Source organism: Marmota flaviventris, chromosome 9, assembly GCF_047511675.1.
Source record: "Marmota flaviventris isolate mMarFla1 chromosome 9, mMarFla1.hap1, whole genome shotgun sequence".
NCBI classification, from domain to species: domain Eukaryota; kingdom Metazoa; phylum Chordata; class Mammalia; order Rodentia; family Sciuridae; genus Marmota; species Marmota flaviventris.
The window spans coordinates 110,004,280-110,016,551 of record NC_092506.1 but is presented as its reverse complement, the minus strand read 5'-3'; positions in this window follow the sequence as shown (position 1 = coordinate 110,016,551).

The following is a 12,272-nucleotide window of genomic DNA, read 5'->3' as shown; positions in this document are numbered from 1 at the left end:
TGCCAGTCAATGTCTTTTGATTGATAAATTTAGAGCATTAATATTCAGGGTTATTATTAAGATATGATTTGTATTGTATTCCCAGTCATTTTGGTTTATTTTTGATCTTCAACTTGACTTAGTTTCTCCTTTGATTGACCTTTCCTTTAATGTAACTCCTCCTTTTGCTGTTTTTTTTTTTTCCTCCCCTTGGAATACTTTGCTAATAGTGCAGGCTTTCTAATTGTGAATTCTTTTGTTTATCGTGGAAGCTTTTTATTTCATCTTTACATCTGAAGTTTAATTTTGCTGGATATAAAATTCTTGATTGGCATTCATTTTCTTTGAGAGCTTGATATATATTATTCTATGACCTCCTGGCCTTAAGGGTCTGGGTTGAGAAATCAGTTGAAATCCAAATTGGTTTCCCCCATATGTAATTTGATTTTATTCTCTCACAACCTTTAAAATTTTGTCCTTATTCTATATGTTAGTCATTCTCATTATAATGTGCCTTGGTGTGAGCCTGCTGTAATTTTGTACATTTGGAGTCTTGTAAACCTCTTGGTAGTTGATTTTCCATTTCATTCTTTAGATTTGGGGAATTTTCTGATATGTCATTGAAAAGATTGTGCATTTCTTTGGTTTGTATCTCCATGCCTTCATGTATTGTGATAAATCTTAAATTTGGTCTTTTCATGCTATCCCATATTTCTTGGAAGTTCTGTACATGGTTTCTTACCATCTTCTATGTGTAGTTGAGTTTATTTTCAAGAGTACTTGTCTTCATTGTCTGAGGTTGTGTTTTCCTAGTGGTCTAGTCTGTTGATGATGCTTTCTATTGAATTTATAATTTGGTTTGATTCCTTCATTTTGAGGATTTCTGCTTGTTTTCCCCCCACCACGATCTCTAAAAACTGTTCATTGAAGTGATCTTTCACTTTTTGTATTTTCTTTGATTTCACTCCTAATACTATCCTTTACTTTGTAGATCAGCTAAACTATGTACATTCTAAATTTCTTTTTGACATTTCTTCTACTTTGTTTTTAGATTATTTTGTTGGAACATCTTCATTTATTTGAAGTGTTTTTCCCTTGTTTTTTCATGTTGTTTGTGTGTCTTTCCATCTAATGGCATGGATCTAAGGCAGTACAATTTCTACCCTGTAGTCTTATAGTGTCCCCAAAGGCTTCCAGTACCTCACCTTTAAGGGAGAGACCAATATTAAGAGCACCCAATGCAAACATGTACACCTTTAAACCAAAGATCATCTATTCAGGCATCTACAGTTTTGTCACAATAAACAAAAATGATGTATTCAATTATTATCTATGATATAACAGTAAGTTTGATGAAAGGATTTACCATTTCTAATGATGAACAATGAGGGAACAGAAGTAGTGTAAGATGTGATGTTTATGAGGGAGAAGGAGAGAAGACAGTGGTAAAAATTTATACTAAGAGCAAAGGAGGAATTAATAGAGATTGGCTGTTAGTATCAGAGAAGTGAGAAAAAGAATCCAGGGAAACAGATGAGAGAAAAAATAAAAATAAAAAAGTAAAAATATAAGAATGCACGCAAAACTTGTAATATATTATCTGGACATCCCATTCCTCAATAAATCGATGCATAAAAAATATTTGGATTCAAAGATGTTATAGATGTGTGAGAGAGAGGGCAAAAGAAAAAAAAGCCTCAATGGAAAATTGAACGATACCTTCCATTGGCTTTCAAAACTTTTTCTCAACTTCCCTTCACCTATAGGTAGGGCTTGTCTGAAGTTTGGTGGTAGCTCCAGTCCACTGGGTGCTGAACTGCTTAGGTGGGCAAGCCAATAGCAAGATGCTTTCACACCCTCTTCCAATCTTTCCACCCATTGTAGCTAGCCCCTTTGGACCCGTGCACTTCAGGACTCACTGAGCTGGAAAAAGCACAATTTTCTCCAACCTAAGCTCCCCCTGAGGGAACCGCCCCTAGTCTTTGGTGTTCCACAGGCTTGCTAGACCCAGACTGGCCCACACAAACCCAGCTGTAATCTGAGGGACCTGGGCTTCAGATTCCCCAGCCTCTGCCTTGCTCCAGTCCTAAGATCTCAATGTTGTTTCAACTTGCAGAGACCAGGGATGTGCTCACACAGAGAAACAACCCTGCAAAGAGGCAGTCAGATGGCAGCCACTAGCACACCCAGCAGAAAGACTTCAGGTGCAATCAGACCTGAAGGTACCCCAACAATATATCTCCAGGCTCTAGCTTATATCCCCAGACTGAGGCTGCTGCACCGAGATGGCGGCAGTGGTGGTGGTGGCAAACCTGCAGGCCCTGGTGGTGTCCCAAGATGGCAGCAGCCTGGTGTAACCAAACCTGCGGGTACTCTGACAATGGACTTCCGGGCAGCAGTGGGCAGTAGGTGTTCCGCTGGCAATCTGCAGGCAGACTGTAGGCTAATGGCTGCGAGCAAGTGACTCGGGTGGCAGATGACAGAAAAGAGAGGGACAAAGGGGTAACAGCAAACAAAAGGCAGCAATGAGCAATGTGTGCTCAAAAGGTGGGCGATCAAGGCCTACCAATGGGGGTAAACAGCAGGGGATCAGAGAGAAACAGTGTTACCTCTGCTTGAATCCCGAGTTATAGATGGACAAAGAATGCAGCCTCCCTCCAGTCTGCCATCTTGGATCTCTCTGGTCAATATATTTTGCAAAGCAAAAGCCTTCAACTTTATGATAAAGTCCACCTTACCATTTTTTTCTTTTAATGACTAGAGTTTTTGGTCTCAGGCCTAAGAACTCTCAGAATAGTACACAAAGAAACAAAGCCAAATTTTACTGTATGTAAAATTTAAAGTTCATAATATATATACATGTGTATATATATTCAGATTCCCCAGGATCTGCCTTGCTGCAGTCCCAAAATCTCGATGCCATTTCAACTTGCAGAGGTTTTTGTATATACATATACAAATACAAAATACATATACAAAATTATAAACATATTATGGCCCTTTGCCCCCAAAATATATGATATTTTTCATTGGTAATAACTGTAAGATGGAAGAAAATGAAACTTCAAGGCTGGGATTGTGGCTCAGTGGTTGAGTGCTTGCCTAGCATGTGCAAGGCCCTGGGTTCGATCCTCAGCACCACATAAAAATAAATAAAGATATTGTGTCCAGTTACAACTAAAAAATGTTAAAAGAAAATGAAACTTCAAATTTCTAGATGAAAATTAAATACATACTCCTACCGATAGATGTAATGGTATTCAACAAGAAAGGCCAAAAACCTGAAATTAAAACTCCAAATGAATTCTGAACTTTAAATATGGTTTATATGAGAACAAGAAGAGAATGAAAGCCTGCCACAGTGTTGAAACTATAGCCTTTTTTTTTTTTTTTTGAGGAGAGGGAATAAATATCTACTAGCTGTAAGTCAAGGGGAAAATATAAGTTCAAATGTATTGTTAAAATTTAAGGGTATTGGGGCTGGGGATGTGGCTCAAGCGGTAGCGCGCTCGCCTGGCATGCATGCGGCCTGGGTTCGATCCTCAGCACCACGTATAAATAAAGATGTTGTGTCCGCCGAAAACTAAAAAATAAATATTAAAATTCTCTAAAAAAAAAAAATTAAAATTTAAGGGTAAGGGAGCTATGGCTTACATTTATGGTGAACTAACCCTCCACAGATAACAATTATACACATTAGACAAAAGAGAAAAGAAAACTACTTAAAATCAACCCTACACAGAGAGGTAAATCACTGGATGAGATTTTGTGGGTTTGTGCCTGAGGAGCTTCTCAATCCATACATTACAGGATGGCACAAAGTCATAATCTAAACTGGTTTGAGGTTTCAGAGAACATAGGTTGGGGTTAGTAGAATAGCTGTAAAATTAGAGAGAAGTCCTAGAAAGAAAACAGGGAGAATAAACTCTTTCAAATTTTAAAAATATTGTCATGAATAAGCAGATAAGGAAATTTAATATAGAAGACTATACACTATAAAAAAGAAGACTGAGCCAGGCATGGTGGCATACATGCCTATAATCCCAGCTACCAGGGAAGACTGAGGCAAGAGGATCATAAGTTCAAAACAAGGATCACAGTCTCATCAACTTAGTGAGTCCCTGTCTCAAAAAATAAAAAGGGCTGTGGGGAGCCACCCCTGAGCTATTTGAATGTTTTCACTCGGCCTTGAGCCAAGGGGATTTTGGTTCTGTATTGCAAGCTATTTTGTGGCTCCTCCCACTTAATGGAAAGCACAATGCACCTGACTTCTGTCTTCACTCAGCTAAGAAGACTGATCTCATAGTTCCAGAGTTGGGATTGACCCATCGGGAACTAGACAGCCCACCTCCTACCTTATTTGGCAAAGAACATTCTGTAGAAAGCCTTTGAAGTCACCCCATATAAATAAAGCAAATGTGGGCTCTCGCTCTTTCTTCCAGTATGGAAGGCCGACTCCTAAAGTCAAAAAGGCATTCTGTTCTCGCTTTCTAAAATTACTTCCCGTGTCATTCTTTTTTTCTTAGCTTTATTTTGCAGCCAACTCCACGCAGAAGAACCCCAAATTCCATCACCTGCCCACGATGTGAGCAAGAAAGGGCTAGGGATGTAGCTCGGTGGTAGAATACCCCTAAATTCAATCCCCAATACTGGTGCGGGGGAGGGAGGAGGGGAGTATTTAGAACTGAAAAGTATAACAACAAATCACTAAATGGCTTTAACAGCATACTGGAGGGCACATAAGAAGTTAGCAAACTGAAGACACATTGATAGTGAGTATCCAATCTTAAGCACAGAGGAAAAAAAGGCTCAAAAATTAAAGAAAATGAAGAAACACTCAATGACTTATGAAACAATATCAAACACTATGATATAAAAGTAAGCAGAGTCCCAGAACAATAGGAAGGAAATAATGAGACAGAAAAGGGATTTAAAGAAACAATAGCTAGTGTTCCCATATTGGGTGAAAATAAATTTCTAGATCTAAGAAAACAAAATCATTTAGGAACATAATAGTTAAAATGCCAAAAATCAAAGATAAAAGGTCAAAACTGATCCAAATAATATAAACATTGGGTACAAATAGTATTTTTATTAGTTTTTGTCCCATCCTCTTCTTGGCATAGAGCATAGGGTACAAATGGTATTTTTATTAGTTTTTGTCCCATCCTCTTCTTGGCATAGAGCATTAGAAGGAGCAAGCCCAATTGTTAATACTTTCCCTCAGGGCAGATAACAGGGCAGACTTTATTTAACATTCCAACTTTTTAGTTAACTCAAGCTTATACTTTGAAAAGCAGAATAGCCTGTGTCTCAGGTTGGGGAAAACCATGAGAAGCAATGGACACTGCTCTTTAAAACTATAGAGGAATAGCAGTCAGATACTTGGGCAAGAGGTTATGGAATAGGGATGCATTAGATTCTCTAACCCCCAAACAGAAGCTGGCATGAAACTAAAAAACTAAGATATATAAAGCAGCTGTATATACAGGAAAACAGAAAAGACACAAAAGCCCAAGCAAGAAGAATGCCAAAAAGAAACCAGAGCAGAGAGGTACCTTTATACCAACATGATCTCAAGGCTCAAAGTAGGCCCTACTATTAGTGAAAGTCTTTTTCAACACAAAGCCAATTTAGGAGAGGTGATTTTTTTCAAATGCCAAATTTTCAACAAAAATATCACAATTAAAAGAAAGAAAGAAAAAAAACCCAGCACATACAAAGGAAGAAAATAAAGTGACAGAAATAATCCCTTGGGAAACACAAACTGGATGGACTACACAAAGACTTTAAAATGAGTGTCTCAAGTATTCTCAAAAAGCTAAAGCATAACAAACAACAAAGAATAATCAGAAAAACAACATGTGAACAAAATGAGACTATCAACAAAGAAAAATTATAAAAAGGTACTAAATTTTGGAGATAAACACAAAAACTAAACTGAAAATTTCACTGCAGTAGCTCAACAGCAGACTTTAATAGACAAATACATAAGCAAAACAATTTTTTTCTTTACCAGTGCTGGGACTCAAACCCAGGTCCTAATGCCCAGTAGATAAGCACTTTACCTATGACTATGACCCCATCCCCAAATCTGCATATCTGAAAGCCTGTCATTTAAAATTACTGAGTCTAAAGAACAAAAACTAATAAATACATGAAGAAAAGTGAATAGTCTAAGGGATTTATAGGCTATCAAGCAACCAATATGTCTATTGCAGGAATCCTTTGAGAAAAGAGAAAGGAACAAAGATTATTTGATAAAGTAATGGCTGACATCTTCCCAAATCTGAAAAAAAAAAGACATGGATCAACAAATACAGGGAGCTCAATGAACTTCAAGTAGGATAAATCTAAAGAGAGCCACACAATCAAAAAACAAAGATGAAAAAGAGAAGTTTGAAAGCATCAGGAGAAAAGCAATACAAGGTATTCTCAGTAAAACTATCACTTTCTCAACAGAAACTTTATAGGTCAAACAACAGCAAAGGGATATATTTACTGTTGAAAGAAAAAAAGATGTCAACCAAATAATCTATAACCAACAAAACTGTCCCTCAAAATGAGAGAGAAGTTAACACATTCCAAGATAAATCAAAGCTACATGAGTTGATTGTAACTGGACCTGCAAAAACCAGAAATGCTAGCAAGAGTCATTCAAGCTGAAATGAAAGGATGATAAACAATAGTACACAAAGCCATATGAAAATATAAAGCTCTCCAATAAAGAAAAAATATAAAAAGTAGTATTGAGCTAGGGATGCAACTCAGTGGGAGAGCACTTCCCTAGCATACATGAGGTCCCATCCCCAGCACAATGAAAACAACAAATTAATAAAAAGCCAGGCACAGTGGTGTTTTCATGTTGCCCTAGCTACTTGAAAGGTGGAGGTGTGAGATCACTTGAGTCCAAAAGTTTGAGATCACCCTGGGCAACATACTGAGACCCCCATCTCAAAAAAAAAAAAAAAAAAAAAAAAAAAATCAACGTTATTGTTGATTTTGGTTTGTTACTTCATTTTTTGTACAGAATTTAAAAAGAAAAAATATGTTAAAATAATCATAAATCTATACTAGTTGATATGTCTAAAGATATAATTTGAGACATTGATAAAATTAAATAGGGAGAATAAGCACAGTTGTAAAGAAGTATAGTTTTTCTATGTCAGAGCTAAGTTGATATTAATTTTAAATAGATTGTTATAACTGTAAGACGGTAAGAATAAACACTGGTACAGCTACTGTGGCAAACAATATGGCAATTCCCCCAAAACTAAAAATGGGATAGATCTAGCAATTCCACTTCTGCATATATACAGAAGAATTAAAAACAGACCTGAAGCCAGGCGCAGTGATACACACCTGTAATCCCAGTTACTGAATCAGAAGGATCACATGTTTGAGGCAAATCTTGGCAACTTAACAAGACCGTGTCTCAAAAAAATAAAATAAAATAAAAAGAGCTGGAAATTGTATCTCAGTGGTAGAGCACTCTTGGTTCAATCCTAGTATTAAAAACAAACAAAAAATAGAAACAAAGGATATGAAGAAATATTTCACTGAAGATACCCAGATTCCAAATGAGCACATGAAAAGATATTTGACATCATTAGCCACTAGGGAAATGCAAATTAAAATCACAATGAAATATGATAGTAGCTTAAAAAAAAAAGCACCACCAAATGCTGGGGAAGATGTGAAGAAACTGGATTATTCATGTATCAATGGTGGAAATATAAAATGGTATAGCCAGTCTGAAAGAGTTTGGCAGTTTCTTCAAAAACTAAATATGCCACTACTATATAATCCAGAAGTTATCTGAGAAACAAGATTATTTTCACACAAAAACTTGTAAATATTCACAGCAGCTTTAATAGCCAAAAAGTATAACTAATCAAGATGTCCTTCAACAGATGAATGGTTAAGCTGTGATGCATCAACATGCCAACAACTCGATGAACCACCAGAGAATTATAGTAAGTGAAAAAAACCAGTCCCAAAAGATTATAATACCACTATGATTCCATTCTGTAACTGCTACAGTCTGAATGTGGACCCCCTCCCCTGCACCCCAGCCCCACTAAATTCATATATTGAAACCTGATCTCCAATGTGATGGTTCTGGAAAGTAGAACTTTGGGGAGGTTATTAGGTCAGGGGTCAGAACCCTCCTGAGTGTAATTAATGCCCTTATAAAATAAGCTGCAGGGTGCTGCTTTGCCTTTCCACCATGTGAGGACAGAGAAGGTGCCATTTGTGAGGAATAGGCCTTCTCTATAGACAGTCAACCCGCCAGGTCCTTGACCTTGGGTTTCTGAGCCTCCGGAGGTATGAGAAATTGTTGTTTGTAAGGCATTCAGTTTACGTTACAGCAGCCTGAACAGTTTTGTTATAGCAGCCTGAACAGACTAATATCATTCTATAAGGACAAGCTTATGGAAACAGAACACATGAGTGGTTGCCAGAAAGCCGGAGGGAAGCAAGTGTGACTATAAAAGAACAGAGGGATCCTTGTAGTAAGTGATGGAAATGTTTTATCTCAACTGTTGTTTTAATTGGTTCTCTTTAATTATATATGACAGAAGAATTCATTTTGATATAATCATACAAGCATGGAATATATCTTATTCTAATTAGGACACCATTCTTACAGATGTACACAATGGTGGGATTTACTATGGTACATTCATATATGTACATAGGAAAATTATTTTAGATTCACTCCACTGTCATTCCTTTTAATATCCCCGCTCCCTTCTCTTCCTTCCCCTTAAACAAGTCTACTGAATATCTATTCTTCCCCTTGTCCCTTTATTGTAGGTTAGCTTCCACGTATCATTGAAAACATTCGACCTTTGTCTTTTTAGGACTGGCTTATTTCATTTAGCATGATAATCTCCAGATCCATTCCTTTAATGGCAAATGTCATATAAAGTCATTCTTCATGTCTGAGTAATACTCCATTATGTATATATATCACATTTTCTTTATTCATCTGTTGAATGGCACCCTAGGTGGATTCCATAGAAGAGAATATAGTTCCAAACTAGAAAAGAATAAGTAACTTTACACCAATCCAGACAAAAAAACAAAGACCCTCCAAAAAATACAGAATAAAAGTGAAACCAAAGTAACATGGTTACTTTGAAATAACTGACAGAAATAAATCTATAATAAGTACACTAATTATAGACAGAATAGATGGTTCCAGGTAAAAGTCAAAGTGTCTCAGACTGAATTAAAATATAGTAATTTAAAGAGGTACATTTTACCATAATATAGAATAGTTAAAAGGATGGAAAGTATGCCATGCAAATATTAACCAAAAGAAAGCATGTGGGGTTAGATTAGTATCATATAAATATATTTAGCATCATATAAATATATTTAAGGCAAAAAGAATTCATGTCTCTATAAAGAGGTAACTTCTAATCTAAGTAAATAAGTGTTTTAATTCACTACAATGATTTCACAAGTTTGCACCTATATGCAACCTAAGAATGTAATCCCAAAATACATAAAGCAAAGTTAACAGAACCACTAACAGAAATACACAAACCCATAATCATAATGAAATTTAACATATTTCTCTCAGTGCTTAGTTGAATAAGCAGTAAAGATTTAGAATATTTGAATATGATTAACTCGTCTGATTACATGGACATATATAGAATTCTGCACCAAACAACTGTACCCACTAATTTTTTTTCAAGCGCAGACATATAGAATATTTATAAAAATTCATTATTTTCTTAGCTATGATGCAAGATCAACAACTATCAGACAACTAAATCCATATAAAATATTCTGTGACCATAATACAGTTAAGGTAAAAATCAATGACAAGGGGCTGGAGTTATAGCTCAGTGGTACAGTGCTTGCCTTGCACATGTGAGGCACTGGGATCAATCCCAGCACCACTATAAAGGTATTGTGTTCATCTACAACTTAAAATATATATTTTAATAGTGGTGCTGGAGATTGAACCCACGGCCTTGTGTATGCAAGGCAAGCACTCTATCAACTGAGCTATATCCCCAGCCCCCTAAAAAATATTTTTAAAAACTCAATGACAAAATATTTGTAAAACTATCACCATACAGCAATTAATTCTACTCCTAGGTACCTACCCAAAAGAACTGAAAACATACAGACATAAAAATTTGTACAAGAATGTTCACAGCAGTTTTATTCATAATAGCCCAAAGTAAAAAGAACTCAAAGTCCTTCAAATGATTATACATAGAATGTAGGGTGCATATATACACAAACATACACAGTGAAATATTATTGAGCTATAAGAAGGGAGAACTGAGATTGTATGCACATGTAATCCCAACTATTCAGGAAGCTAAGCAGGAAGATCACAAGTTTGAGTCTATCCTGGGCAACTTAGCAAGACCCTATCTCTAAAAGCAAAAAGAGCTGGAGATGCAGCTCTATGGTAGCACTTGCTTAGCATGTGTGAGGCTCTAGGTTAGATCTCCAGTCACATGGGGAGAAAAAAAAGGAGTAATGACACATGCTACAACATAGATGAACCTTGAAAACACCAAGTGAAAGAAGCTAGACATACTATATAATTCTATTTATGTATGAAATGTCCAGAATAAGCAAACCCATAGAAACAGAAAGGAGATTAATATTTTCCAGGAACCAAGGAAGGGAAAAATGAGTGGTGACTGCTACAAGTATAGAATCTCTTTCTGGAATGATGGAATTATTTTGGAATTTGGTAGTGGTTATGATCGTACAACTTTATGAACCCAAAACCACTTACATATATACTTCAAGGGGTGGATTTTATGGTTTGTAAGGTATCTCTCAATAAAAACAATTTTAAAATAAAAACAATTCCTACGAGGTCTGGAAATTCAGAAATATAATGATTATTTCTAAATAACCCATGGATAAAACAAATCACAAAAATATGAATTAGGTAATTTGTGGCATGAAGGAAAACAGCGCTTAGATGGAAATTTATGGCTTTAACTACTTAAACGTAGGTAATTCATACTAGTATCTTGAATATCTGTAGCTAAAGGAAATGCAGAAGGTAGAGGAAACGTGTGAAACCACCAAAGCAATGTAATCAGTGAATTTAGACTAAGGAAGATTAATCAATAAAATGCAAGAGAAAAAAATAAGGGTGTTGGAGGATATAGAGGAAATTTATGAACTAAAATCAACTTAAAGATCAATAAAGCATGGACTTTATTTATATCCTTATTCAAAACAAACTATAAAAAATAATTTGAGCATCTGAACACTGAGTGGATATCAATGAGAAGTAGTGGGAAAAGGATAAGTTCTTCAACAAATAATGCACCCTATTTCAAGCAGATTATAGATCTTAATAAGTCAAAAACTATAAAGCTTTTAGATGATAATCTACCAGAAAGTCTTCTCAGACTTGGAGTAGGGAATAAATCCTTTAGGAATAAATAATAATTAACTATGGAAAAGGTCTAAATAGGATTACATCAAAATTATAAACTTCCATGAAGTGTGGAATAATAAGTGATAGAATGGGAGAAAATGTTTGTTAACACAAGTTGACAAACAGAGGAAGAAAAAGAAAAAAACAATAGGAATAATGAACATCTAACCTAAGAACACAATCTCCAAATACATAAAGTGTTCTCAAATTAGAGTGTAAATTGATACAATCACTTTAGAAAATAGTTTGCCACTACACTACTAAAATTGAAGATATATATATCCTAAGATCTAGCAATTCTACTTCCAGGTATACACCTCTAGAGAGTATAGAAACTCATAAACATAGAGTAAGAATGTTCTCAGCAGGATTGTTTATAATAGCATAAAACAATAAATAATCCAAATGTCCATTAGCAGTAGAATGGATAATTAGTAATGTTTTTAAAAAGCATCTTCTCTAATAATTAAAATCAATTAATTCTACACATGTAAGAGTATGGCTATCAGGAAAATCAGTAGACACAAAATACATACATCATAATTTCACATATAAAATTCAAAAACAGAAACTATATTAATTAACATGCATAAACTATATTGTATGAAGATACTCAAAATAAGAAAACTTTTAACAGATAATAATGACTGGCAGCAAATTCTCAAGAACAGCAATTTTCCCATACTTGAGAATGTATTGGCTTAATTCTTAAATAGGTTCAAATAAATAAAATAGGTTCAAATTTATTCCTCCTCTGGGTATGCTGCCATTAACACAATATCAGTATATACTAATATGTGATACACTCTAACCATAAAACTTTACATGTTCTTCAGACTGAGATACTGATTAA